General features: G+C 42.5%; 1 protein-coding gene across 6 annotated transcripts in view; it reads left to right on the forward strand.

The window, feature by feature from the left end:
• PDE10A (phosphodiesterase 10A) overlaps positions 1-23,986 on the forward strand; it is a 300,539-nt gene that overhangs the window by 93,484 nt on the left and 183,069 nt on the right. The window lies entirely within an intron of this gene.

Genomic DNA, 23,986 nt, shown 5'->3' on the forward strand with positions numbered 1-23,986 from the left:
GCTCCTGAAATGTGTTGAATTTCAAAATCAAAATCTTGGAGAGCTAAACTCCATCGGAGAAGTTTTTTGTTGTTTCCCTTGGCAGTATGAAGCCACTTTAGCGCAGCGTGGTCGGTTTGTAGCTGGAAACGCCGTCCCCAAATGTATGGGCGTAGCTTTTCCAGGGCATACATAATGGCGTAGCATTCTTTTTCACTGATTGACCAGTGGCTTTCCCTCTCAGACAGTTTCTTGCTGAGAAACACGACAGGATGGAATTCTTGATCCGGTCCTTCCTGCATTAAAACTGCTCCTACACCACGCTCAGATGCATCTGTGGTTACTAGGAATGGTTTGTCAAAGTCTGGGGCCCTTAGCACAGGGTCAGACATGAGTGTCGCCTTAAGCTGGTTAAAGGCCTTTTGACACTCATGAGTCCACTTAACTGCATTTGGCTGTGTCTTTCTGGTCAGGTCTGTCAGTGGGGCAGCGATTTGGCTGTAGTGTGGTACAAATCGCCTGTAATATCCTGCCAAGCCTAAGAAGGATTGGACCTGTTTCTTTGACTTTGGGACAGGCCACTTTTGGATAGCATCTACCTTGGCCTGTAGGGGATTTATTGTTCCTTGACCCACCTGGTGCCCCAGGTAAGTCACTCTGTTTTGGCCTATTTGACACTTTTTAGCCTTAACAGTTAGTCCTGCCTGCCTGATGCGCTCAAAGACTTTTTCCAGGTGCTCCAGATGTTCTGCCCATGAATCGGGAAAAAATGGCCACATCATCAAGGTAGGCAACTGCAGATTCTCCCAATCCTGCTAGGAGACCATCTACAAGTCTTTGGAAGGTGGCGGGTGCATTTCGCAGCCCAAAAGGAAGCACATTAAATTCATACACCCCTGCATGGGTGATGAAGGCTGACCTTTCCTTGGCGGGTTCATCTAGCAGTACTTGCCAGTACCCCTTGGTTAAGTCTAATGTAGAGATGAACTGGGCACGTCCCAATTTCTCCAATAGCTCATCGGTGCATGGCTTTGGATAGTTGTCAGGACGAGTTACAGCATTTAGCTTATGGTAGTCCATGCAAAAGCGTATTTCCCCATCTGGTTTGGGAACTAGAACCACTGGAGATGCCCATGCACTGTTAGAGGGGCGGATTATACCCATCTGTAGCATGTTTTGGATCTCCCGTTCTATAGCAGCTTGGACATGAGGAGACACCCTGTAGGGTGGGGTTCTAATTGGGTGAGCATTACCTGTGTCAATGGAGTGGTATGCCTGTTCAGTCCGTCCTGGGGTGGCTGGGAACATTGGTGCGAAGCTAATGCACAGCTCCTTGATCTGTTGCTGCTGCAGACGTCCCAGGGTTGTGGAGAGGCTCACCTCTTTCACGCCACCGTCACTTTTTCCTTCATAGTAGACACCTTCAGGCCACTCAGCGTCATCTCCTCCCTGGGCTGTAAGCTGACAAACCTTTAATTCTCTGGAATAAAAGGGCTTTAGAGAATTAACATGGTAAGCTTTAGGGTTGAGGTGGGGAATGCTATGAGATAGGTAACAGCTCCTAGGCACTCCTGGACCATGAATGGTCCTTCCCACGATGCTTCCATTTTATGGGCCTGGAGCGCCTTCAAGACCATGACTTGGTCTCCTACTTTGAAGGACCGTTCTCTGGAATGTTTATCATACAGGCTTTTTGCTCTTCCTGAACATCCTTTAGGTTTTCTTTAGCAAAGGCTAAAGAGTGTCGGAGGGTGCTTTGTAGGTTGCTTACAAAGTCTAGAATGTTAGTTCCTGGAGAAGGCGTAAACCCCTCCCATTGCTGCTTCACCAACTGCAATGGCCCCTTAACCTCGCGACCATACACAAGTTCAAATGGTGAAAACCCTAAACTGGGATGTGGTACAGCCCTGCAGGCAAAAAGCAACTGCTGCAACACTAGGTCCCAATCATTGGAGTGTTCATTTACGAATTTACGTATCATGGCCCCCAAAGTTCCATTAAACCTCTCCACCATGCCATTGGTTTGATGGTGGTAAGGGGTGGCAACCAAGTGATTCACCCCATGAGCTTCCCACAGGTTTTTCATGGTCCCTGCCAGGAAATTAGTTCCTGAATCGGTAAGGATGTCAGAGGGCCAACCTACCCTGGCAAAAATGTCTGCTAATGCCTAGCACACACTTTTAGCCCTGGTGTTGCTTAGAGTTACTGCTTCCGGCCATTGGGTAGCAAAATCCATGAAAGTCAGTATGTACTGCTTTCCTCTGGGGGTCTTCTTTGGGAAAGGACCCAGAATATCCACAGCTACTCGCTGAAATGGGACCTCAATTATGGGGAGTGGCTGGAGCGGGGCTTTGACCTGGTCTTGGGGCTTTCCCACTCATTGGCACATCTCACAAGACCGGATATAATTAGCAACATCCTTGCCCATTCCCTCCCAGTGGAAGGACTTCCCCAACCTGTCTTTGGTTCTGTTCACCCCAGAATGGCCACTGGGATGATCATGGGCTAAGCTTAAGAGCTTTACTCGGTACTTAGTTGGAACTACCAACTGTCTTTGAGGACGCCAGTCTTCCTGGTGTCCACCAGGAAGAGTCTCCTTGTATAAAAGCCCTTGTTCTACAACAAACTGGGATCGGTTGGAAGAGCTGAGAGGCGGTGGGGTGCTCCGTGCTACCACCCAAGCTTTCTGAAGGCTGTCATCTGCTTCCTGCTCAGTCTGGAACTGTTCCCTTGATGCTGGAGACATCAGTTCCTCCTTAGACTGTGGACTTGGGCTTGGTCCCTCTGGAAGCGATGTAGGTGATGGGGTTGTTTTAGTTGATTGTGAACTGCTCTCCGCTGGTGCACTATGTGATATTTCAGGCTCTGGCTGAGCCTTTTGGGTAGGGTTGTCTGCTGTTTCTGCCAGTTCAGGCCCGCTGGTGCCCTCTGGTGTTGGAGTTGTGGATGGGTTTGCAAGCGCTGGAGTCAGTGCTGGCAACAGTTCTGGTGCTGGTTGCTTTTGCCAGTTCTGGTTCTGGGACTGGATTCACTACGGCTGTAGCATTCATGGGTAGAAGATCCAGTTCCACCACCTCTGTCTGAGTCTCTGGTAACACAGACGGGGCCCTGGTGGACGGCTCAGGAACAGGGATGGGTGTGGAAGCTTGCTTGGCCTGACTGCGTGTGACCATTCCCACCCTCTTGGCCAGCTTCACATGGTTGGCTGAGTCTTCCCCCAGTAGCATGGGGATGGGATAATTGTCATAGACTGCAAAAGTCCACATTCCTGACCAGCCCTTGTACTGGACAGGCAACTCAGCTGTAGGCAAGTTTAAAGATTTTGACATGAATGGGTGAATTGTCACTTCGGCCTCTGGGTTCATGAATTTGGGGTCCACTAAGGATTGGTGGATAGCTGACACTTGTGCCCCAGTGTCTCTCCACGTGATAACCTTCTTTCCGCCCACTCTCAAGGTTTCCCTTCGCTCCGAGGGTATTTGAGAGGCATCTGGGCCTGGGGATCTTTGGTGTGATTGTGGTGTAATGAACTGTAATCGGTTGGGGTTCTTGGGGCAGTGGGCCTTTATATGTCCCAGTTCATTACATTTAAAACATCGCCCAGCTGACTGGTCACTGGGCCGAGGTGGGTTGCTGGAGACTGGTGAGGTGGGACAATAAGGTAGGTGTCTGGGGCTTTCCTTGGGTTGTAGGTGGGGCCTTGGGTTGCCCTCGGTGATAGGGTTTAGTTTCGGTTTGCCCTCTCTGATATTTGCTCCAACTGCTAGTAGTTTTTTTCTTTTCTGCCACTTCCACCTATTTGGCTCCAATCTCCCCCGCCTCGGTTACAGTTTTGGGCTTCCCATCTAGGATGTACCTTTCTATTTCCTCAGGAACATCCTCTAAGAACTGCTCCATTTGCATTAGAAAGGACAGAGCTTCCACAGATTCAGCACTTGCTCCTGATATCCAGGCATCCCAATTCTTTCCAATGTGGTAGGCGTGTCGGGTAAATGACAGATCTGGTTTCCACCTTAGGGCTCGGAACCGCCGACGGGCATGCTCAGGTGTTAGCCCCATTCTGATTCTGGCCTTGGTTTGAAAAAGTTTATAATCGTTCATGCTTTCCTTAGGCATTTCAGCCGCCACCTCTGCTAAGGGTCCACTGAGCTGTGGCCTCAGCTCTATCATGTACTGGTCTGTAGAGATGCTGTACCCAAGGCAGGCCCTTTCGAAATTTTCTAAGAAGGCCTCAGTATCATCCTCTGCCTTGTAGGTGGGGAATTTTCTGGGATGGGAAGCAGTACCTGGAGAAGGGTTGTTAGGGTTGGCTGGTACATCCTGCTTAGCCCTTGCTAATTCCAGTTCATGCTTTCTCTCTCTTTCCCTCTCCTCCATCTCTTTTTCTCTCGCCTCCATCTCTTTTTGTTTCTCCTCCATAGCTCTTTTGTGGGCAGCCTCAGCCCTGGCCATCTGTCTGTCATGTTCCTTTTGGCTCTCCGGTCACCACACCTACCTTCATACCTCTAGTAACTACTTCAAACACATCAATAAATGTTATCTAGAGCCAAACACTCAGATACTACAGAATATGCTCCGGGAAGAAAGTTCAAGATATACATCTTAACACACTCCAAATTGGCTTCACCAAAGGCACTCCACCAGAGAAGTAGATTGCATAATGGAAAGGGGCCCACCAACTACCCTGAGAAAACCTGCTTCAGTACAGAAATAAGCTCCCCTTTGACCACACACCTCTATTTGACACTTGCCACCCCACACTGACTGTAACCCATATAATCAAATAACTACAACCCATAGTTGATGGGGTCCCCATCCTGAAAGATATCTTTCCTGAACCCCCTTTTCTGGTCTTCAAACACCCACCCCCAACCTTTCTAAGTTCATCATCAGAAGCAAGCTCCCTGCAGACAGAGGACACACCAATTCAAAGCAGCACCAGATCCTGTCAGAACAACACATCCAAAACCCGCAAACATGTCTCCACTGCTGTGATGATCAACACTGCCCACAACACACCTTTCAAGATCCATGTGGCCCACACTTGTCTATGACAGCATGTGGCGTACCTCGTCCACTGCACTAAATGCCCCAATAACAACTATGTGGGTGAAACAGACAATCATTATGCTCTTGAATGAATGCACACAGAAAATTGATAAGAGAAAAACACCATATCACCTGTGGGTGAACACTTTTCAAAAAGTGATCATGCTATATTTGATCTCTCAGGCCTCCTCATCCTTAAAGGAAACCTCCACAGTGCTTTCAAAAGATGAACCTAGGAGCTTAAATTCATAACTTTGTTAGACACTAAAAATCGTGGACTAGAGAAACTGGATTTATGGCTTATTACAACAATCTATAACCCACTAACAACTCCCTTTTCTCCTGCGGCATTCTCTCCTCCTTCCCCTGCCCCCCCGCCCCGCTGTCCTTTCCCTCCTGTGATTGGAGAGGTGTTATCAGGTGGTCCCCTGAAATATGTTAATTACTTATGCTAAACAGTGTGTTCCACCTTGTATTTAGCTGTACACTCTGAGTATCTTTCCCAGACCTGAAGAAGAGCTCTGTGTTAGCTCAAAAGCTTGTCTCTCTGACGAGCAGAAGTTGGTCCAATAAAAGATAGCACCTCACACACCTTGTTTCTTTAATAACTAAACTTGGCTGTTAGGCAAGCTATTGTTTGAACCCTGTCTATGTGCTTGAAAACGGTATGTGTTAACTACTCTTCAATAGCTAGATCTACTGGGAGGTATTCGGACTGCTTTGTGTTGCTCTGCTGATATGCAGAGATCCCATAGGCAGTCAGGAGACCTGCCTGTGGATATCCGAGACTATAGAATTAGGCCCAAATATTGAATAAAAACTCAATTTTTAGTACTGTGACAAATGTGTGTCACAGATGGATCACTATTTTGTTACTATATTTTTCTCTAATTAGTCAAAAGAACAAAGTTACTTCGTAGTATTTAACAGTGGTTTATTCTGATGTACATTTTTGTATACTAATTCTTAAGGATTTTTATCGCTCTCCCTCTGTGTGTGTGTGTGTGTGTGTGTGTGTGTGTGTGTGTGTGATTTTATATATATATATATAAAAGATTCTGAAGGATAAAATTCTACCTGTCCTGCAGGAGATTTCCTTTCCTGTAGGGCAAAGACCATTAAATGTTAGTGGGTTCCTGTTTAAGATCAAAACAAAAGCTTTCCTTCCTTCAGGACAGGTCGAATTTCAAGATACCAGCAATGTACATAGTACAAAATACTGATTGATTCTGTTTTATTAATAATCTTTAACATTTGCATAATGCTTAACATTTCCTGCAAGTTCCACCCTAGGCTGTATGCAACAATAATATTTAAATATCTTCTTCTGAAATCCCAAGAATAATGGTGCTTTCTAGTGCATATATGCTTTCTAGCGCACAATGCTATGATGCTTCTCTAGGAGTGAAGGGGTTAAGTCTAGATTTTGGGTTAAAACCATGCCATTATAATTTGTGTGTTTTGCAAAAAACATGCATTGCTTCATGATGTCTGAGAAAGCTGAGGACCTTCAGCTCAGTTTCTGCAACAGAGGACTGTAGACATATATTAAATATGACAAGTTTGCACAAATGCTTTCACCCCTTTAAATAAAATCCAGGGTTGACTTCTCCACTAGCAATTTGGCATCTAGCCAAGAAAAGATTTTCTATCTTCTGTTCCTTCTTTCCTTTTATTGCTTGAATCAGTGAAGGGGAGTTAACATTTTTCTGCCATTGTTGGCTGAAGTCACTCTCCCAATGTACACTGCTTTGAGATTTGACCGTCATCTAGTCATCCATTGTGTTTGTGTCTGAATTGTTCTGTGTCTCTGATTTAGGTACTGGTGCTCAGCTTTATTGAGGTGAAGTAGTCTGAATGATCAGGCCCTTATATTGTAAGTTATTTAGGACTGGGACTGTGTTGAGAAAGTATTGTGTTGGGAAAGAGCCACGGATGGCTCGTAAGGAAAAAATATTAATATAGTACCTTGGAAGGCTGACAACCACTGAAAACTATTGCTGACTTCTAAAAAAATTTCAGGTGCAAAACTGTTTGGAGAAATCCTTAGGAAAGTAACCAATCTCTCTGAATTGATAAAAGCATATCACCCATCTTCAAAAGGAGTAGTTTAATCCTTCTTGTTGAGTTAGATATTCTGTTTGCACATCTGTCACAGCCCTGGTCAAGTTCTTCCCCTTTTGGACTGATTTTCGGTCCTCAACACAATACACCCTGTCCGCAGACGGTTCCTCCAATTCATCATGGGGACCAATCGCTATCAATACAGGGTACTACCTTTCGGACTCTCTACACCCCTGAGTATTCTTCAAAGTCCTCATGGTAGTGACTGCCTACTTATGCAAACAGGGCATTGTCATATTTCCATACTTAGATGACTGTCTCCACAAACTCCATTCAAGGCCAACACCCTTCATGCTGTATGACTGACAATGGACCTTTTTCCAAGCCTCAGCCTTTGCATAAACCTAGAAAAATCTACACTGTCACCGGTGCAACACCTGGAGTTTATAGGGGCACAATTGGATGCCATACAAGCCAGAACTTTCCTTCCACCTCAAAGATTTTCAGCAATAGTCGATCTGGTATCCATGGTGAGAAACTGTCCCCAAATATCAGCCAGGACATGTCTTCAACTATGCAGCCACATGGCAGCAACCACTTTTGTGGTAAAGTACGCAAGGTTGCACATGCACCGTTTCCATGCATGGCTACATACAGTTAATGTACCTCACAGACACAGCCTTCACAAGATCCTATCCATGCCTATCAAGGTCAAGAACTCACTACTCTGGTAGACAGCCCAAAAACCTCTGCGTCGGGGTCCCTTCAGCAAGCACCATCCATGTTGCTAGCAACCGATGCCTCTTTAATTGTTTTGGGAGCGTACCTTCAGACCCATACAGTGCAGGGCAGATGGTCCGTAGCTGAATCCACCCAGCATATCGACCTCCTAGAGCTCTGAGAAGTCCACAATGCCTGTTGACATTTTCTGCTATTGATCAGACATTGCAGTATGAGTTATGATGGGCAATATTGCCTGCAGGTTCTACATTAACTGGCAAGGTGGAATGAGGTCCCTCTCTTTGTGCTCGTAAGCACAGGAATTTTGGAACTAGTGTATCCAACATGACAGCCACATATCTCCCTTGACATCAGAACACCACAGTGGACTCATTGAGCAAGAGATTCTCCCAAGACCACAAGTGGGAGCAGAATACAGAAGCTCTACACCACATATTCAGCCATTGGGGATTCCCCACCATAGATTTCTTCACCACACTGAAGAATGCCTAACGTTCTCATTTCTGCTCGAGAGGAGGCCTAGGCCATGGATCCCTTGGGAGACACGTTCCTCCTCACATAGAATGCCTAACTACTCTACACCTTTCCTCTCTGTGGAATGTGGATGTGGAAGCTATGGCATATACGTGATCCATGAAGTGCCGCCTGATAGAGCTGATGGAAGAAAAGATTCGAGGATTGGAGATGCAGGTGGAAACTCTGGTTGAGTTTAGAGGGGGGTTTGAGCGGATGATGGAGCAAAGACATGAGGAGGCTGAAGGGAAAAGCTCTGACTTGCAGATGGAAGCAGGAACAAAGAATTCTGAGGGGAGACATCTAGGTGAGGAAAGTGGACAGTGGAAGCATGTGACTAAGAGAACCAGGCAGAGGAAAAGATGGGCTAGTGAAGGAGAAATAGAGCTCAGGAACAGGTTTGCAGAGTTGGAAAATGAAGAAGGGGCAAAGTAGGTGGTCGCTGAAGGTGAGATGGCAAGGAAGAAAAGAGCAGCTAGTCCTATAGGAAGAGGGGAAGAGTGAATGGAGATAACACCACCAAATATGAGCCCCAGGAGGATACGGGATGGGCTGCGGAGGATTGCAAGGGACAATAGAAATTGAGAGGACTTGCAGCCAGAGGGAACAGACCAGAGAATCACATTGTCACCAGGAAAAGGCAGGTCTTTGTGATTGAGGACTCCTTACTGAGAAGAATAGACAGGCCTGTAACTAGAGCTGATCTGGAGAACAGAAGGGTGTGCTGTCTGCTGGGTGCTAAGATACGAGATGTGGACTTGAGGCTAAAAAGGATCCTAACGGGAGTGGGAAAGAATCCGCTGATTGTCCTTCATGTGGGAACAAATGATACAGCTAGATTGTCGCTAGAACGTATCAAGGGAGACTATGCCAGGCTAGGGAAGATGCTTAAGGAAATCGAGGCTCAGGTGATCTTCAGTGGGATTCTGCCTGTTCCTGGAGAAGGGCAACAAAGGTGTGACAAGATTATGGCAATCAACAGATGGCTCAGGCAGTGGTGCTATAAGGAGGGCTTTGGGATGTATGGCCACTGGGAAGCATTCATGGACAGAGGACTGTTCTCTCAGGATGGACTTCACCTGAGTAAGGAGGGAAACCAGATATTATAGGGATAACAGAAACATGGTGGCATAGTAGTCATGACTTGAGTACAGGTATTGAAGACTATGTGCTGTTTAGGAAAGACAGAAATAAAGGCAAAGGTGGTGGAGTAGCATTGTATATCAATGATGAGGTTAACTGTAAAGAAATAAGAAGTGATGGAATGGATAAGACAGAGTTTGTCTGGGCAAAAATCACATTGGGAAAGAAAGCTACTAAAGCCTCCCCTGAGATAGTGCTTGGGGTGTGCTACAGACTGCCAGGATCCGATTTGGATATGGATAGAGACCTCTTTAATGTTTTTAAATGAAGTAAACACTAATGGGAATTGTATGATCATGGGAGACTTTAGCTTCCCGGATATAGACTGGAGGACAAGTGCTAGTAATAATAATAATAGGGCTCAGATTTTCCTGGATGCGACACCAAGTAGTTGAAGAACCAACAAGAGGGGATGCCATTTTAGATTTGGTTTTGGTGAGCAGTGAGGACCTCATAGAAGAAATGGTTGTAGACAACCTTGGTTCAAGTGAGCATGAGCTAATTCATTTCAAACTAGATGGAAGGATAAACAAAAATAGATCTGGGACTAGGGTTTTTTATTTCAAAAGGGCTAACTTTAAAGAATTAAGGAAATTAGTTAGGGAAGTGGATTGGACTGAAGAACTTGTGGATCTAAAGGTGGAGGAGGCCTGGGATTACTTCAAGTCAAAGTTGCATAAACTATCAGAAGCCTGCATCCCAAGAAAGGGGAAAAAATTCATAGGCAGGAGTTGTAGACCAAGCTGGATGAGCAAGCATCTCAGAGAGGTGATTAAAGCATCTCAGAGAGGTGATTAAGAAAAAGCAGAAAGCCTACAAGGAGTGGAAGATGGGAGGGATTAGCAAGGAAAACTACCTTATTGAGGTCAGAACATGTAGGGATAAAGTGAGAGGCCAAAAACCATGTAGAGTTGGACCTTGCAAAGGGAATTAAAACCAATAGTTCTATAGCCATATAAATAAGAAGAAAACAAAGAAAGAAGAAGTGGGACTGCTAAACACTGAGGATGGAGTGGAGGTTAAGGATAATCTAGGCATGGCCCAATATCTAAACAAATACTTTACCTCAGTTTTTAATGAGGCTAATGAGAAGCTTAGGGATAATGGTAGGATGACACATGGGAATGAGGATATGGAGGTAGATATTACCACATCTGAGGTAGAAGACAATCTTCATCCAAGAATAGTAAAGGAACTGGCACATGAAATTGCAAGCCCATTAGCAAGAATTTTTAATGAATCAGCAAACTCAGGGGTTGTACTGTACAAATGGAGAATTGCTAACATAGTTCCTATTTTTAAGAAAGGAAAAAAAAAGTGATCCGGGTAACTATAGGCCTGTTAGTTTGACATCTGTAGTATGCAAGGTCTTGGAAAAAATTTTGAAGGAGAAAGTAGTTAAGGACATTGAGGTCAATGGTAATTGGGACAAAATACAACATGGTTTTACAAAAGGTAGATCGTGCCAAACCAACCTGATCTCCTTCTTTGAGAAGGTAACAGATTTTTTAGACAAAGAAAACGCAGTGGATCTAATTTACCTCGATTTCAGTAAGGCATTTGGTACGGTTCCACATGAGGAATTATTAGCTAAATTGGAAAAGATGGGGATGAATATGAAAATTGAAAGGTGGCTAAGGAACTGGTTAAATGGGAGACTACAACGGGTCATACTGAAAGGTGAACTGTCAGGCTGGGAGGAGGTTACTAGTGGAGTTCCTCAGGGATCGGTTTTGGGATCAATCTTATTTTTATTTTTATTATTGACCTTGTCACAAAAAATGGGAATGTGCTAATAAAGTTTGCAGATGACACAAAGCTGGGAGGTATTGCTAACACAGAGAAGGACCGGGATATCATACAGGAAGGTCTGGATGACCTTGTAAATTGGAGTAATAGTAATAGGATGAAATTTAATAGTGAAAAGTGCAAGGTCATGCATTTAGGGATTAATAACAATTTATTGTTGTTGTTATAATTTGGAGATACATCAGTTGGAAGTAACAGGAGGAGAAGGACCTCGAAGTATTGGTTGATCACAGGATGACTATGAGCTGCCAATGTGATATGGATGTTAAAAAAGCTAATGCAGCCTTGGGATGCATCAGGTGAGGTATTTCCAGTAAAGATAAGGGGGTGTTATTACCGTTATACAAGGCACTAGTGAGACCTCATCTGGAATATTGTGTTCAGTCCTGATCTCCTGTGTTTAAGAAGGATGAATTCAAACTGGAACATGTACAGAGAAGGGCTACGAGGATGATCCGAGGAATGGAAAACCTGTCTTATGAAAGGAGACTCAAAGAGCTTGGCTTAGTTAGCCTAACCAAAAGAAGGCTGAGGGGAGATATGATTGCTCTCTATAAATATATCAGGGAGGGAGAGGAATTATTTAAGCTTAGTACCAATGTGGACACAAGAACAAATGGATATAAACTAGACACTAGGAAGTTTATACTTGAAATTAGACAAAGGTTTTTAACCATTAGAGGAGTGAAGTTCTGGAACAGCCTTCCAAGGGGAGTAGTGGGGGTAAAAGACATACCTGGTTTCAAGACTAAGCTTAATAAGTTTATGGAAGGGATGGGATAGCCTAATTTTGGCAATTAATTAATCTTTGATTATTAGCAGGTAAATATACCCAATGGTCTGTGATGGGATGGGATCTGAGTTACTACAGAGAATTCTTTCCTGGGTGCTGGCTGGTGAGTCTTGCCCACATGCTCAGGGTTTAATTGATTGCCATATTTGGGGCCAGAAAGGAATTTTCCTCCAGGCCAGATTGTCAGAGGCCCTGGAGGCTTTTCGCCTTCCTCTGCAGCGTGGGGCACGGGTCACTTGCTGGAGGTTTCTCTGCACCTTGAGGTCTTTAAACCACGATTTGAGGACTTCAGTAACTCAGACATAGGTTAGGGGTTTGTTATAGGAGTGGGTGGGTGAGATTCTGTGGCCTGCGTTGTGCAGAAGGTCAGACTAGATGATCATAATGGTCCCTTCTGACCTTAAAGTCTATGAGTCTTTCCCCTTTTGTTCAGAGTACTCCACAAGATCCAAGGGGACTGAGCCCTTATAGCTCCCACATGGCCATGATAGATCTGGTGAACTTACTTTATTTGCATGGTCATATGTCCTCCTATCACTCTGTGATCGACTCCACAACTCATCTCACAGGATGCGAGTTGAATCCTCCATCCCAATCCATAGCTACTTCCTCTGAAGGCATGGTTCCTCCATCATTTCGGGATTCAGAGATGACCTGTTCAGAGGCAGTAAAAGCAGTACTCTTGAATAGCAGAGGTGACACAATTCGATGCACTAAACCTCCACAAATGGAGAAGATTCTGATCCTGGTGCACCACCAATCATGTCGAGGCAAAGAGCACTCCATTACTGCTCATCCTAGACTGTATTTTACTACTTAAAAGATCAGGGTTATCCACAAGCTCCATTCATGTACATTTAGCTGCCATGATGACTTTTCACCCCAATATAGATGGCCACTCTGTTTTCACTCACCCATTCATGAAAAGATTCCTGAAAAGCCTCCAAAATCTTTACCCTCACATACAAGATCCCATTCCTGGCCTGGTTCTACTCTCTCTTACTAAACAACCATTTGAACCTATGGCAATGTGTTCTTATATTCATTTATCCATGAAAACAGCATTTCTTGTTACTATCACCTCTGCCCAAGGAGTAGGTGAAATTGGCAGGCTCATGGCATTCCCATGTACATGATTTTTCATAAAGATAAAGTTATGTTACATCCACATTTGAAATTCTTACCCAAATGTACTATCCTCCTTTCATCTAAATCAACCTATTCACCTCTCCTGCTTCTTTCCAAAACCACACAACAACCAGCAGAAGGTGGCATTACACATCTTAGACATCAGACTAGCATTAGCCTTTTACCTGGACAGAACTAAACCTTTCAGACGATCACCAAGTTTATTTCTATCAACAGCTGAAAGATCAAAAGGCATGGCCATTTCTAAGCAACATCTTTCCAAGTGGATCTCGCAGTGTATACACCTCTCCTACCAACTACACATTCAACAGCCTCCTCCTGGAACTCGAGAACATTCCATCTGCTCTCTCTCCACCTTGATTGCCTTTCTCAACAGTGTCCCAATTACTGACATTTGCAAAGCAGTCACATGGGCACCTGCGGACACTTTTAGCCATCACTACGCAATTACTCATGAGGGAGCTTCAGATGCCCTACTAGGATGCACTGTCCTGTCCTCTGCATTAAATGCCGCTCTGAAGCTCCAGCCTTCCAACTAAGGGCACTGCTTTATAGTCACCTTCAGTGGAGAACCCAAAGGGACATCACTTGAAGAAGAAGAAGAAGAGAAGGTTACTCACCCTGTGCACTAACCAAGGTTCTTCAAGATGTGTCCTCCTATGGGTGCTCCACTACCTGCTCTCCTCCCCTTTGCTTCGGAGCTGACATATAAGCTCTGTGGAAAAGGAGGAGCTGGGGGACAGTTGGACTGAAAAGTGCTGCTCATGGTACGAGATGGGAAGCAGCGCATGTGTGGTCTGACATGCACTGCTTCCAAAGATCTCCGATCCCAGATGTGGGCTGCCTCACCTACAGTGAAGAACCCACAGGAGGACACATCTCAAAGAACTTCAGTTACTGGACAGGGTGAGTAACCGTCTCTTTTTCTCCTTTTTCAACTTCCTGTTAGTTTCTTAATTTATACTGAACTAGTTGAATAAACTGAAATGAAAATATTCTCTCTGCACCTACAAAAGAGGCTACTGCTGCCAGAAGCTGGTTTAGCACTTCCACAAACTCTGGTTCCAGGTGCTTAGCCAGTGACTTTCACCAATTCAGTGATTTGGCTTTCTTTAAAACTTGACAGCAAACATGTACTGCCTAGTATTATTTTTGGTATTTAATTTAAATTACACTTCTACCCTGATATAACGCTGTCCTCGGGAGCCAAAATATCTTACTGCATTATAGGTGAAACCGTGTTACATCGAACTTGCTTTGATCCGCCAGAGTGCACAGCCCCTCCATTCCCCGTGGAGCACTGCTTTACCGCGTTCTATCCGAATTCGTGTTGTATAGGGTCGTGTTATATTGAGGTAGCGGTGTATTTGAATCGATTATAAGTATAGGCCTTATACTTATAATCTCCAATTATAAGTATAAAAAACTCCAATTTAAATAAAAATACCAGATTTTTTTTATTTAACAAAAATTGTTGATTTTTGTCCTCCCTGGTATTTGCAGACCTTTTCCCACTGGACTGGTGCCAATGCCACTCATATATCACATTGGCACCAACTGGTAACTTTCTTAGCACAGAGGCGAAGGTTTGGATAAGCTACACGCTTCTCTAGAGGATTCAGAAATTTACTAGACACCTAGTTGCTAGAGGACTATAGTCAGAAATAGATAAAATAAATGAGGATAGGGAGCCCCACTAATGAAGTGCAGTAGTAAATGCATATTGAGAAGCCAAGCTTCCTTACTGCCTCAAGTTGGTGGAAATGAGTGATATCTACTAGGATGATATCCATGGACCCTTTTGGTGGGGGACTCCATCTTTCTTATCAGTCACTAGCTAGTAGCTTGTACATTTGTAATCTATCCCCATTCTCTTTGACTAGCTGATGGAAGGGAGAAAGAACTTTGTCTCTTCTCCCCTCCTTTCCCCCCTTGCATTCCCAAAGAGTATCTTTCCCACTGCGATGAAAATGGAAAGATCTCTCCACTGCTCTACTCTTCAAACTGCCTTTGGTGTGTGGCAGTGGGTTGTTTTGTTGTGGTTTTTTTTTTGGGGGGGGAGGGGGAGGTGTTTTCCTCTCCTGTGAATAACTCCGCTGCCTGCCTTTGCTGATAGCTTTCCCTAAAAAGTAGCAACATGAAACTGACATAATTCTTAAAAGTTTCCTGATGACCCTCAGGGTTCTGAATAAGAACAATACATTGAACAGAGACCTGTTATTTCACTCTAAGGCTACTTGATAAAGCTTTGAACAACAGAGCCACTGGAGTTATCTCTGCAGACTATGGTGGCTTCATCAGTTAACCTTCAAAAAGTGAACAGAATGAAATCTTCACATGCCACCATAAGGGCTAAAAACATACTCCTTTTTTTTTAAATGAAAGTTTAAATTATGCAAAAACTGATGGCTTAGGATCCCCATGCTCACCTTGCAGTCTTCCCATTTTCCACTGGCAAATAGTTTCAAATCTTGCTCTCATTCCTAGAGGTGGCCCTTTTGGAGCAGGGAGTTGCGAGGAAGCTTGTATCATCTGTTCTGTAGCTGTCTAGTGGTACTTAATCTCCGAGGCTGTTACACTGGTCTTAAATATTAAAAAGGCAAGTTATTCATACATGATCCCTTTAGATAAGCCTCTGAATGTGAGCAAACACCTCTATCACAAGAAACAGTGCTTAAAGAAATTTTACAGCTGTAGGGAATAAAATGGCTTGATGACAGAGTTGATGACATAGAAACAGTTTGCCATAAGAAACACAATACTGTACAATGGGTGCATTATTGTATGCCAAGAAGGCTGAGCAGCTCAAGGTTTTGTGCAGAAGATACTTTCCCCCTAACAATTGTGACATATTCTTCATGCTCCCATAAAGTGAATGTGTAGTCAGTGAGAACAGTTGTGATGGGTGTGACACACTGGGCTTCAAAGTAGCACCCTGGAGCCCCCATATTTGTCATTTGTATATGGTTGTGATATTTCATACAAAGCATGCCATGTAAGATATCATATGAAAAGTGATGATCCACTGAAACTCATTGTTCTGTCAAAATAGGCATATCGTTAGTGTGTATAAAGTTCTGAGATTTTGCTATATGGTTATTATTGAAATACGCGGGGGAGGGATAGCTCAGTGGTTTGAGTATTGGCCTGCTAAATCCAGGGTTGTGAGTTCAATCCTTGAGGGGGCCATTTAGGGATTTGGGGATTGGTCCTGTTTTAAGCAGGGGGTTGGACTAGATGATCTCCAGAGTCCCTTCCAAACCTAATAATTATGTTGTGAATTTGGTAGACACTCACTGCTAGCTCTTCAGTGATGACAAAGGTGGTCGTTAAGTGACTATCATGAGCCATTGATCAGCAGGGGTATTGTAAACAAGAGATTTACAATTCTGTAAGACAGTTGTGCAAGCACCACACAATGAGAATTGCTCAAGTCTGTGACTCAGCAGGGCCCACCAGGACATGCCTGGGCCAGTATCTTCCCTGAAACATGAATTAAGAGTATAAAATAAGGGACAGTGGCACCAGGAGATTACCTCTCTCCTCTCCCACCTACTTGCAACATCCAATGGGGTGAGAAAAGCTGCTTAATTCAAATCTTGCTTAGTCTGAAAGTTCAGAATTTAGAATGGGTGTTTAATTTTTTATTTTCATAGGTAATTATCTCTGACTTTTATGCCTACTACTTATAATCACTTAACATCTATCTTTCTGTAGTCAGTAAACTTACTTTAATGTTTTATCCTTACCAGTGAGTTTATCCTAAGTGCTAGGGGAATCTGATCAGATTTCATAGGTTGGTGCATGTCCACTATCCTTTGACAAAGTGGTGAATTAATTAATGAGCTTGTGTTGCTCAAGAGACGGTCTTGAGCAGTGTAAAATGCTACATTTCTAGGGTGCAAGGCTGGGGGCTGGGGAGATTTGCTGATGTCTCCCTCTGTATAGTTCATGAGTGGTTAGAGAGCATTCATGCAATTTAGCTGGGTGTGTATCTTTTATGCTGGTGGCTGAGTGCTAACAGGACCTGGAGGGGTTTGCTGCTTGTCACTAGCAAAGCCCAGGCTGGAGAGTTAAGGGGGCGTAGTGGTCCCACAGTTCCAGGTTGTATCTCAGGGATCCTATCACAGTGGAGCTTATCTGTTTTATCTCACAAGTGAAAAAATCCTGTTGAACTATTAAATGATTGTGTGTACATGTACAATTAACGTGGGTAGTTGATCTTTTCTATACATTATATACTTGCAGGTAAAAATGTGGCTATATGACATCTAACAACATATTAGCTCCCTATGTTTATTAGTTACGTATGTTTCTACTTTACTGACGTGAATTACTTTTAGCACAGCAGACCCAATATAACTATACAGTACTACTGGCCCCAAAAGGGGGCAGAAAATGAAACAATAAAAATAAAATTCTGAGATTACATTGAAAGTATTCCCTCGGTATCTTCATCCCTTCATCCTCCATGATCCCTCTCACCTCTAATGTCGTGTCCACTCCCCTTTCCCTTTGAGGTTGCTTTCCACTAGGTATTTTATCTTGGTGTGGTTTTATGGCTGATTTTTTTCCTTCTTCAGGTTTGGGGGGGAGGGAGGGAAGGGAGAGAAGAGTCATGCTGCAGTCATGGGATTTATCTATGCTTCCCTTAAGACCTTATTTTTCATGATAAAATAGTATACATCCTATCATTCTTGCAAAACATTTTCCCTGCTTTCCAAGAAGTCATGTCCACGGCCAATTGAATTGTCCTTTCTCTTTTGTTTTTCTCGTTTCCACCCTTCCATAGAATTGCCTCACCTACCTGTTTCATTTGCAAAATGTGAAACTGAATGCAGATTAGGTTGAACAAATGAAACATCATTAAGTTTATGCACTGCTGTGTCCATGTGACCAAGTTGCTTCCCACCTAACTCCCTGCATTTCCTGTTCTACTGGTGTCCCACCAATAACAATCCCTCCAAGGAATATGGATCCTGTGACTCCATTTCAGCTGATCATGATACCACCACCTACACAAAAATTTCATTCACTTGTTTCTTAAATCTCCTCTTCATTCTTTCTGGCTCCCTGCTTATCTGCACACCTTCTGGAGATCATATCTTTCTCCCATCTGTGCTGTCTTCCAGCTGTGCTCTATCTTTCTCTCTCTGTATAATAGCGATGTTCCCAGAGCTCCTGGGATGGTTCCCTGTTGCTGATGCACCCAGCAGGCTTTGTGTGGCCTGCCAATTACAGTGGGAGGCAGCTATTCATCAGAATTGTGAGTCAGCGTGGTTCTCATTATCCCCTTTTGTCTGCCCTCTTTCCCCTTTCATTCTGTGCACTCCTCCTCTCTGCTTGCCCCCTCAAAGTTAAAAATACAGACAGATTAAGAAGTCTACAACTGCTCTTATGTTGGATGCACTTTGTCAAGTCACTTGATATGGAGCAATTAAGAGAGTATAAATATGGAACCTCACATTGTCATTTTTACAGGGTTGCTTTTCACATTAAAACCAGGAAACAAAACAAAAACACACTTTAGAAGAAAAAGTTTTGTATTTCTTCAATAGTATAATATTTACTGAATTAAATAATTGCATAAAGTGTGTCTCACACTTAAGATCTTATCTTTGAGTCGTGGTAGTTTGAGCATATTGTATCTTTTTGGGACTCATTGTTCAATGGAATAAGTTGTTCCTTCCAAGAGGGTTAACTAGAAGTGAAGTGTAAGGTATGCCTTCCTAAGTGTTAACACATGGAATAACATGAATAGCATGTCAGCAGGATGAAGTCCCAAAAATTGTCACTCAAGGTTTGAAACTGGGGCAATCTAAAGAGCAAAAGGAGAAACAGTAATGTGTTGTACCATACCTCGGAGAGACCTCTGTATGCCATTTCCCCAGTGCTGCATCCTGCAGATGCAGTACTTTTAGTATCTCAATTGCTATCCCTAGTGATTCTTTCTCCAGACTTTTCTTGTCACTGTCAATTAATTTGAGCTGCCTTTAAATTAATGCGCTCTCGCCTACAAGTGCAGCAATTTTACTGCTAATCTGGAGGCCCTCTCTGAGTCAACCAAAAAAGGTTTTAATTTTGAGGTTTTGAAAAGTTACATTTTTATTAAGCCTCTGTTTTTTCACTGATTTTAATAGTTAAACATTAAGTGATTATTTCACAGTATACCTCTGCTACAGGAGATTTTCTAATGTTGCAATTTCTAACTAATTCATTTTGACAACAGGTCAGTCTGTTTGTAAGTGCCCTATTCATGATTTCCACATTTATTTTCACTATTATTATTTTGACATTTATATTGCACTGTAATTTGTGCACCTTTGCGTTTGGTCAGTGCACCAGACAAAAATCAGAATCCTGGGCTTTAGGTGCTTAACAGTCTAGAATGAGAGCATTACACAATGCTTATTGACTGACTAATGCTGTACACGTCCTACAAAACTGTACATGGTATTTCTGCATTAGACAGTTTATAGGAATCATCTTGTAACTTTAAAGTGTTTTCTGAATGTGCATATATATGTCAACGTATCATAAAGTTGCATTGCAGTGGAGGGGGGTGAAGTTATTTCTGTACGGGAAGAGAGTTTGCAATGTACTTTATCATCCTTCTGTGTGAAAGGCACTTATGTAAGTCATTACAACAAAGACACACTGTGAATGCAAAGGTGGGGGCTGCAATTTAATTCTTTTAGGTGTTTTCTGAGTCCTGAACAAACACAGGGGAAAATCTCTCCTTTTCCATCTACCACTCCTTTTCCAACTCTTTTTTCCTTTGAAGATGCTTTTCAGACATTAACACATGGTGGAGAGCTGCACTGTCTCCAAAACAAACAAAAAAGGGTGGGGAAGTGATGAGGGGGAGGAGGACAGGGAAGAGAAACAGCTGCTCACTTTTAATTTCTGAGGCCAGCCTTGAATTCTGTGGCATTTGCTTAAGCATTGTGGTAAACTAGAAGACCTGACAGGAATCCTGTGACTTTTTTAGATTGGGTGTAGGGAGGGGAAACATCTATAACTGAAACTACCACTAGACTACATGTCCAAAGTTGTATTGATTAGAATATCACTTGCCAAGTAATCTGCCATTAGTGGAAGATTGCCACCCCAATAGAAAGCTTTGGAAAAGCATCCATTCAAAATGTGTCCCTTTCCAGAGTGCCAGTCACCTCTGAATTTATCTTGCTATTTCTGCAAGTCACTTCCAGTATTAGATATTATAGGCAGCATTCTGAATTTTTTTTTTATGGTTAGAGCAGAAGCCTGGGAGGCAGGAGACCAGGGTTCTTTATTCCTGACATTACCGCTGATTCATTATGTTATCTTTGGCAAGTCACTTTACCTCCCAGTGCTTGTTTTCCCTATCTACAGAATGTGGGCATTGATATTTATCCACCTTTGGAAAGTGCTTTGAGGTTCTCGTATACATGGCAATGTATGGTGTCAAGGTATTATTATCACTAGTATTTATGATTAAAGCAAAAATCTTATGTTGTTTTTGTCAATCTTGATTCTTAAAATGTATGTTTAGAATTTTTTTTGAGAAATAGAATTGGAGCTGCAGATGAAGAGAAATCATATTCTGAATTTTAAAATTATTCTTTGGGGGGAGGGGAGTAAATAGCACTCCCTCTCCATGGCTGTCCTACCTTTCTGGGACACTGTGTTTCTATTACGTTCAGAACTTTGTCCCTTCCACTCATAGTACTGTTGCTAGTCTCTGCATCCACAATTGGTCCACCTGTCTTCGCTTGCCTTCCATTGTTTTTCCTGCCTATGGTTGTGCAGGTGAACAATGTAATTAAAAAAACCTGTCACAATATACTACTACTCACTGAAAAGGATGGCAGAAGAGACATACTGGCTGTACTTTCAAACATCTATGCAACTTCATGGAAAACTGACCATCTCCCATAAACTGCGGCACACAAATTCAAAACCCTTTTACTTGTCTGCACTATTCTGTAAAATATAACTTTTTAACCTTTTGTTGAAGCAACTTCTGTTAGTGAAAGCGACAAGCTTTTGAGGTCCACAGAGCTCTTCTTCCGATTTGGGAAAGATAATCAGAGTATCAAGGTGGAACAGATTAAGTATAAGGAGTTAATGCATAATACAAGAAGCCATTCACAATGAAGTGGATAATTAACATCTCTGCAGTCCTAGGACAAAGCCAGTGTAGAAAGTGGAGGACCTGTTTGATGTGGTCACCGTAACTCATGTTGCTGAGATGTGCTGCAGCGTTCTGTACTATTTGTTTTTTCATAAGTGGTGAAGGCATCATGCCGAGCTATGCTACATTGCTGTAGTCCTGGCATGAGGTGATCAGGGCATGAATGAGGGTGATGAGGAGTGAGCAAATTACTGTACAATAAGCAAAGGTCCTGGGACAATATATGTCTAGCTATTGTCAGCTCGTAGTGCTTTGTAGTGGTGTAAACGGTTAGTTTGTAAAACCTAGTCCAGACGTTCTCAAGTTTTCATTCATGTAACATGCAAACCACCCAGTTCTTGATTTGATGTTATCATAACTTAGAAGCTTTCATTCTGTTTCTGTCAAAAAAGAATTACAAATGCTGGAATGTGTAATTTGTTAATATGCTCATGGCAACATTGGCTAATTGCATTCACCGCATATAATATATTTAATATATTGAAAAGGAAACTGTATACATTCTTAATGAAAACTTTTTGAATTGCATATACTGTAATTTGATCTGAATTTATTAATATGGCATAGCATCAAATATGGGAGTAACAGTACTTCAAAATTCTGTATTAATATTTCAGGGCCTGTGAAAATAATAGCACATTGAATCTTTAGGAATTTTATGATGATTAAAGATGGCAGGATGATTTCCATAGTTCATGCGGTGCCTTGGGATCTTTTGTGATGAAGGGCACTAACGAGCTATTAAGTATTAAGATCATCAACAATTTTCATATTTCAAATTTAAACATGGTGTTCATATTCTAATAGCTACAGCCCATGCGTATCTTTTGAATTTGCACACTGATGTTCAGCAGATATCCATAGTTTGCTTGTTCTACATTTCCTTTTATCTCCCACTATTTTATCTTAAGAGCAAATAGTAAATCCTCCCAAATTACCGTGCATCTTTTGAAATGCATTTATGTTTATGCTCCTATTTTGCTCCCACCCAAATCAGTGGAAGATTTTTCATTGATTTCAGTTGGAGCCCGATTGGGTTCATAATTTGTAACTTGCTGTTGAACAATTCTGTAACAATATTTTGTGCATGAAAAGAGTTTTGTGTATTGTCATGATTTAATGAAGTAATATTGTACGTACTATTAAGCAGCAACTTTTGGCAAAGAAATAAAGTCTGAACCAATGTGTGGAATAAAACATGGTTAGGGCTCTGTTGCACAACCCTTGATCATGTTGGTGACCATTTACCCACACAAATGTACCGACGTCAGTGGGAATACTCGAGTTGAGTAAGTGCTTACAGCACGGGTTGTGCAACTTGGTCTTATTTATAATATAAAAGTAAGCTTAACAAGTATTTAATTGTCACTTTAAATCACTGTTCACTTTAGCAGAGTGTTTATTGAAATATCTTAAATTATGCTGCTCTTTTTAGGCCATATTTTACTGACATGGAGATATCATTACATCCATCACCATAAAATTGAGCAGAATTAGCATCTTTAAAGAGTCTTCTCTCACTCTATTCACTTGCACATCTGAAGACTGAGATGTTGAAAAAGAACACACTGTTTTTCATTTATCTTGTTTTAAATAAATTGGAATTTCTAACTTTTTTCTGACAGTTTGATGGAGTCAGCGCCGAACTTTCAAAGCTTAATTAGTCTGAAGGTGGGATTTTTTTTCCCCCACAGAAGAATTTGACTGGTAATTTTTATTTTTAATGTCAATCAAGAACTGCATTGGATTTGAAGAGAGACACATATTGTATCTGTATTTTGCAGCAGTATTGAGACAGAATAAGAAGAGTAGTTTTCAGAGCACTGAATGTGCTATTAACTTCTCTGACATGAGCAACTTTAATGTTTAGTTTCAGAGTAGCAGCCATGTTAGTCTGTATCCGCAAAAAGAACAGGAGTACTTGTAGCACCTTAGAGACGAACAAATTTATTTGAGCATAAGCTTTCGTGGGCTTATGCTCAAATAAATTTGTTCGTCTCTAAGGTGCCACAAATATTCCTGTTCTTTTAATGTTTAGGAGTCAGATGTAGCAAAAAATGCAGTACATCTAGGGTCCATGGTATAAAGTCAATTTTGGGGAACTTGTATTGTGTGGAAACCAGCTACATTTTATTTTTCAGAATTGGGTTTTTGGTTATCTGTGCTGGAGTTTGGTCAAGATACTGGGTTTAGCTTACAAAAAGCTTGTCTATATGGAGACTTAGTGCATGGCTAGCTGGGTTGTAAATCTGCAGCGAACTAGCCTGCAGTACACTACATTGCTGAGTGGGCCCTCTTACCACATGCTCAGATATCAGATACTACAAGTTCCATAGTGAACTTTGATGTACTGCAGTTATGACAAACTACAATATGGAACTTGTGGTGTGTACTAGTGAGGTCCACATGATGTCTTAGTGTGCAGCAGGCTAGTGTGCTATAGATTTACACTCTGGCTTGCTGTGCAATAAAGGCATAGCTGCACTGTCTTGCAGTTGGGACTACGAGTGTGTGAATAGAGGTGCGCACCAAAGTGTGCTGTAATTACCTCTGTGTGGACACTGCAGGCA

This window comes from Mauremys reevesii, linkage group 3 (genome assembly GCF_016161935.1).
Source record: "Mauremys reevesii isolate NIE-2019 linkage group 3, ASM1616193v1, whole genome shotgun sequence".
Taxonomy (NCBI): Eukaryota; Metazoa; Chordata; order Testudines; family Geoemydidae; genus Mauremys; species Mauremys reevesii.